Source organism: Orycteropus afer, unplaced genomic scaffold (genome assembly GCF_000298275.1).
Source record: "Orycteropus afer afer isolate SDZICR_OR568_19922 unplaced genomic scaffold, OryAfe1.0 scaffold00012, whole genome shotgun sequence".
Taxonomy (NCBI): domain Eukaryota; kingdom Metazoa; phylum Chordata; class Mammalia; order Tubulidentata; family Orycteropodidae; genus Orycteropus; species Orycteropus afer.
The window spans coordinates 10,019,784-10,026,444 of record NW_006921599.1 but is presented as its reverse complement, the minus strand read 5'-3'; positions in this window follow the sequence as shown (position 1 = coordinate 10,026,444).

The following is a 6,661-nucleotide window of genomic DNA, read 5'->3' as shown; positions in this document are numbered from 1 at the left end:
AATGAGGTTTGGTTTGTGGTTTCTTTTTTATTTTCTCTCTCTCTCTCTCTCTCTCTCTGTGTGTGTATGTCTGTGTATTTAGATAGGGGAATCCTTGAATGGTGCAGCTGAAAGGTTGGAGGTTCTAGTCCACCCAGAGTATCCTTGAAAAGTCAGCAATTGAAGACCTATGGAACACACTTCCCTGATATTCATGAGGTTGTTGTGAGTCAGAGTTGACTTATGGCAACTGATTTTTATATTAGGTGGGACCTAGCTTCATGGAGGCTGAGGCTGAGGCTGAGGCTGAGTAATGATGTTTCAATGAGGTCCTCTTGACTGTTGTCAACTATCATGTATGATCTTGGCAACTATTACATATGATTCATTCTTAGAGAAACTTAAAGATCAGCAATGGTTTTAGCCTACAGGAGGAAATTCATTATGGAGAAAATTTATAGTCTAGAATCATGAGTTCTGAAACACAGCTGCACAGTCAAACCACTTGAAAAACTTAAATGCAAAATGAAAATTGATGCTTGGGCTCCTTCTCTGAGAGTCTGATTCATTTGTTCAGGGGTGGAGCCTGGTCATCAGTACTTTTAAAGTCTCCCCTGGAGCTTCCAAAATGCAACCAGGGTTGAGAATTACTATTCAAGATGGATCCCACCTAGCATCAGGGAGTGACTCTTTGGGGTATAATCTTTGGACAGTCTAGTTTTTCCACATCGTGAAAGTGTTGGGAAATTGTGTGGGAAAAGGCTGTGGTAAGCAGAAGAGTAGTGTTGATAGCTTTGGATACTAAGTAAAATGACCTTGGGGAGAGATTTGGTCAGTCAATCACATTGACCTGGAGGGAATATGCTCATATTTCAGACCAGAAGGCCAGTAAGCAGGTGTTATTAAGTCCGAGGAGAGTCACCTCAGAGAACATCTAGGTTCTTTCACTCTGCTGCTATATTTTCTAAGCTTTGTGATCTGCAGTTTGGTTTCCTGAACTGACCTACCCCCTAGGAAGGGAGTGCCCTGTGCAGACAGCTGGTCTCAGTACTTGGGCCAGGAATACCATAGAACCTTACATAACCCTGCAGTTGAGCTCTTGGAAAGAAATGCCTGCCTCATGTGAAAATGTTTAATGAGAGGTGAGCAATTAATGGGAGGATGGGGCTGTGTTCCCAGACAGATTTGGAGTGAGTGGTGATGGGTGTGTGGGAGCTCAAAACTGTCATGTTGCTGGGCTAATTCCTGACTCATGAATGGCTCATCCAGCTTACGATAGGCACACATGGATGTCTCAATAGTTCTTCCTGCGGCAAGGATTCTGTTTTTATCTTGGTTTTGTAAAGGATTTGCTATGTTCCTTAAGAATCCTTTTGTGGATCTCTTTTTTTCTTTTTTTCCTTTCATTAGTATTGGTTGTCTGGCATCTCCTTTTATTTCCGGGCCAGTTAGTCACAAGTAAGATGAACAGTTCTTCCAGTTTACTCTTCATACACATCAGAAGGCACTCAAGCTCCTATCTTGACTTCCCTTGTCCTTATTTTTCTCATTGAGGAGGACAAGCTTGACAACTACCCCATTCTCCAGCTTGAGAACTAAAGACAGGGCCATTATAGGTACAGGTCTAGAGCAATGGTCCACTTAAAAACCCCCTTGATACTCAAATGTGTTAATAAAATAAAAAGAAAGCCATATTGTTTCAAAGACATAGTTTATAAACCTACTTTGTATAAGGGGAAACTGTATCTTCTTCTGTCATTAATAAGTCATCATTTGAGAATTATTCAGTTCCCTATGCTTATGGATCATACAAGCTGGATATTCTAGATTCTGGCTATCTTTGACTACTACTAATATAATATATAACAATAATTCCCTGTGTCTACTAATGCATGTCAGACACTAGTAAAGGAGCTTTACTTACATTACAATATTCAGTTCTAATGTAGGAACAAAGTAATTAATATTACTTCATCCCCATTTTACTGGTGGGAGAATCAGACTTAGAGTAGTGAAGACACTTGCCTGGAGATATCCAGTGGTAGTAGATTTGGATTCAAATCTAAATCAATCTGACTTGAGATCTATCCCTAACCATTGTGCATTCAGAGCTACGATGACATCCCATCATTCAATCATGTGATTTTAAAATCCATCAATATGGTAGATTAATCTTAAATGTATATCTCTAACTTCAACCTTATTCTGAGCTGCAGAATTGGCTATCCAGTTGCCCACTGACATGTTTATGCAGATTTCTAACAGGCACTTCACACTTAACCTGCCTGTTCTGGTTACCTAGTGCTGCTCTGACAAGAATGTACCACAAATGGGATGGTTTTAACAAACAGGAGTTTATTCTCTCACAGTTTGGAGGTTTTCAGTCCAAGTTCAAAGTACCAGGCTCTAGGGGCTGGGTGAAAGCCCCTCGACCTTGGGCTTCAGCTCTGTCTCTTGTTCCTGGCCCACTGAAGCTAGAGGCATCTCTTCACTCAGGCAGCTACTGGCTGCTGAGGCTAACAAGCCCAAGGTCAACAAATAAAATGCCACAGTCCCAATGTTACCAAACCACATGGCAGGCTATTAATTCAAGTTCATCGTAAGTCTCAAAGTCTGCAGAGCATGGCAGGCTGCTAAACAACTACATGACTACATGCAGGGTTCAAGTATGCCATAGGCTACAGACCATTCCCCAAGGCTTCTCCTTATATACAGGAAGCAGACCACATCCCTAGGGCAGCTACTCAGATACTCACAGTAGATTCTACCATGGAGTTGATTACCAGTCTCATCATGGGGAATACTACATCTAGCTGCCCAGCCACTTAACCAGGCCCAGCCAAGTTGACACACAAACTTAACTACCACACTTCCCAATCACAGCTCCAGATTGCCTCATCCCTTCATAACTGTGCTCCTTTTGCAGTGTTATGAATGCCTAGCACAGCCTCTCAGTACATTTGTTTCCACTTAACTACTCAGACCAAAGTATGGAAGTCACCCTTGATTCTTTTCTTCTTTCCAATGCATCAGCAAGTCTAGTAGGACTACCTATAGTCAGGATCTTACCACCTCCACTGCTATTGCCCTCCTACTGCCTCTTCACAACTTAGCTGTCAGAGTGAGTCAGTTTATGTCATCTTTCTGCTCAAAATCCTTTGGTGCCTTCTTATCTATTATAGATTGAATTGTGTCCCTCCAAAATACGAATTGTAAATCCTAACACCTTTACTTGTGGGAGCTCTGGTGCTGTAGTGCCTAAAGCATTTGACGCTAACCAGAAGCCTGGTGGTTCAAATCCACCAGCCACTCCTCGGAAGGAAGGTTGGGTAATCTACTTCTGTAGAGATACCACCTCGGAAACCCAAGGAAGGGTCGCTATGAGTTGGATCCAACTCAAGGGCATTTAGTTTGGTTTTTGGTTTATACTTGTGGTTATGATCTCATTTTGGGATGGGTTTTCTTTGTTATATTAATGAAGCAGTATTAGTGTAGGATGTGGCTTAAATCAATTTCTTTTGAGATGTAAAAGAGCAGATGGAGGAAGCAACCAAGCAAGCAAGTAGAGATAATGGAAGATAGATGCCACTCCACTTGGAGATCTTGAAGGGACCAAGAAACAGAAGCTGAAAAGAGACAAGCACCTTCCCACAGAACTGACAGAGTGAGAGCCTTCCCTTTTCTGTCAGTACCCTGAATCCAGCCTTCTAACCTCCTAAACTGTGAGAAAATAAATCGCTGTTTTTTAAAGCCACCCACTTTTGGTATATCTGTTGTAGCAGCACTAGATAACTAAGACATTGCCTCATTCAAAGGATGTCAAATTTTAAATTTTAGGCTTTCCACTCCAAACCCATCCTTCAACACTCAATTTTATGTTGCCAGGACTAGACCTGTGATAACCACATTTCTCCTTTGTCAGCTGGCTCCCTGTTGGACTCAGCCAGTAGAGAGTGATAGTGGGAGACGATATAGCTGGAAAAGGGAGATGGGATGTGCTCCTTCCTGGTTTGTGCTTTGCTAGTCTCCTGTCTGCTTGCAGTTCCTGTGAGTGATGATGGGATCTGAAAAATGTTGCTGGCCTCATAGAAAAATGGCTGTAGGTGCTTCCTACTGTAGAATGTAAGAAGAGCAAGATGGCAATGCCAGCACCAACAGTTGGCACGAACTTGTAATGTACTTTTCAAGAATATTTTTTCTCACCTTTTTCTCAATTACTGTTGCTAGACCTAAAAAAACTGTAGCAACATTTAGAAGCTGCTGAATCTATGGTAACCTTACTTTCAGTTTCCACACTGAAAGGCTTTTGAACTGACATTGAGAGCTAGAACACTGCCCTGCAGACTTTATAGAACAAGCCAAAAGACTACCATGTCCTATGAGCTTAATTCGTAGTGAAAGAGACTGGGGATGTTGGTTATTGGTCTCTTGTTTTCATCTATGAACAAACTGTGAGGGTGGGTCAGCTGTGTGGATTGCCACACCTCACTTCTGATATGGGGGCTAATTTCCTTATCTAGAGAGGCTAACACAATTTTTAATCCAGGAAGAGATGAGAGAAGAATTTCTTGACATTAGCAATTACTTGAGACCCATTTTCACAGTGCTGAAGGTTGAATCAACCCTAATATCCAGCAGCATTGCAGGTTACACCCTGCCCTGCTGGATTGTGGGTAAACTCCCTGGATTACAATGGCAGCTGCTGGGTTCTCACTGCTGAATTCATCTGTTCAGTCTTGTTTGCCTTGGATTTCAGCCACCCGAGTTTCAGAAGGTGCTGAGCTGGCCACTATTCTTGGCTCCAGAACACAGGTGTGACTGGTGCCATGGTAAATGCTAGTGGCAATTATGGCTGCTGATTTGAAAGGAAGTTGAACATACTGGATTTCATCAGGTCAGCTTTGCTTGGCTACATGCAACTTCTCACTTTGGAAAATGAGGACTGTATTCTTGATCCAGACATACCCTTTCAAAGTGTGGTGTTTCTGCTCTCAGATAATTATAAAAGACAACACTGTGAATTGGGTGCTGTCTGCGCTGTCCTTGAACTTGGTGCCCTGTAAAGGGAGACTCTAAAACATATAAAACCCTTCCTTTCAAAGGTTGAGATCCATCCTTCCAAAGGTTGAGATCCATCCTTCCAAAGGTTTAGAATTTTCAGTTTGGGTTCTTCGAACTACTATAGTCTGAGTTTACTGTGCTGTATTGGAAACTGAAAATTAGAGTTGTATTTTAACTTTTTTTTTTTTAATTGTGATTTGGGTGAAAATTTAAAGAGCAAATTCACTTTCCATACAGCAGTTCACATACACTTTGTCCATGACATTGACCACAACTTACCACAATGCAACATCTCCCTTCCTACTTCCTCCTGATAGTTACCTCTTCCCTGTGTCCATCCCTCCATGCACTCCTTCCCCCTGAGCTCTCTCTCTGTGCATAAGCAGCCCTTCTTTCTCCCATGATTGCTCTCTCCAAGGAGTGTATCTATCTCAGAGAAACGTTCAACTCATATGCCTGTCTATTGTTGGCTGGAAGCCACAGGCATGGGTTCAATTCCAGACTTGAAGGGCAGCTAGTGGCCATAGTCTCAGTGGTTCCACCATGCTCTATTGGACCAACAAACCTGGTCCCCCCTCCCTTTTATTTTTTTTTCTCCAAAGGATTTTGAGTTTGTTCCACATTATTCTCCCTCTCTATTCAGGATCTCCTACATAGATCCCCTTCCAAGTGGTTGACAGTAGTAGCCGGGCACCATCTAGTTCTTCTGGTCTCATAGTTGTATAGCCTGTAGACTGGATGGTATACCAGTCTCTAGGACTAATTGTTTCCATGAATTTTTGGTTTTCTTCATTCTTCTTTGCTTTGGATGAGGAGAGACCGATCGTTGTATCTAGATGGCAGCTTGCAAGCTTTTAAGATCCCAGTCACTACTCACCAAAGTAGGAGATGGAACAATGTTGTGTGTAGTATGTTATGCCAATTGAGCTTGATGTCCCCTGTGACTATGGTCCTGAGCTCACAGATTCAGCTACTCGGTCCTTCTGGGTAGCTGGCTATGACCAAGCAGTGACTACAACCTATACATTTGGGAATTCAGATATTCTATACACCTGGGAATTCAGATCATACACATAAACTTATAGGATTATTGTTTGCCAACCCTAAACATGTTCTTGGGTACACTCCCCGCTTCATAGCCATAACTAATTGTTCAGCCTGTCCACCCATCTATCCACCCATATACCCATGTTTGTCTTCACTGACAATGCCGTACTATATGTGCAAAAAGGTTCATCTTTGTTGTCTGTACCTCCCACGTACCTCTCTGTCTTTCTCTTCTCCAATGCCACTATATTGATCACTCACATTTGGTACATTGCCCTTCTCTTCACCCAAATCAATACTTATCTCTATCTATCTGTGTTCCCTCTCTTCCCCTCCCACCCCTGGTAACCAACAAAGAAAATGTCCTTCCATAGATAAACATTTCCTTGACTTTTACAATAATGGATTAACACAATATTTGTCCTTTTGTGATTGACTTATTTCACTCAGCATAATGTCCTCCAAGTTCATCCCCGTTATGTGGTGTTTTGCAGATTCTACATTATTCTTTAGGGTTGCATAGTATTCCATTGTGTGTATGTACCATAGTTTGGTTATCCATTCCTCAGTTGAT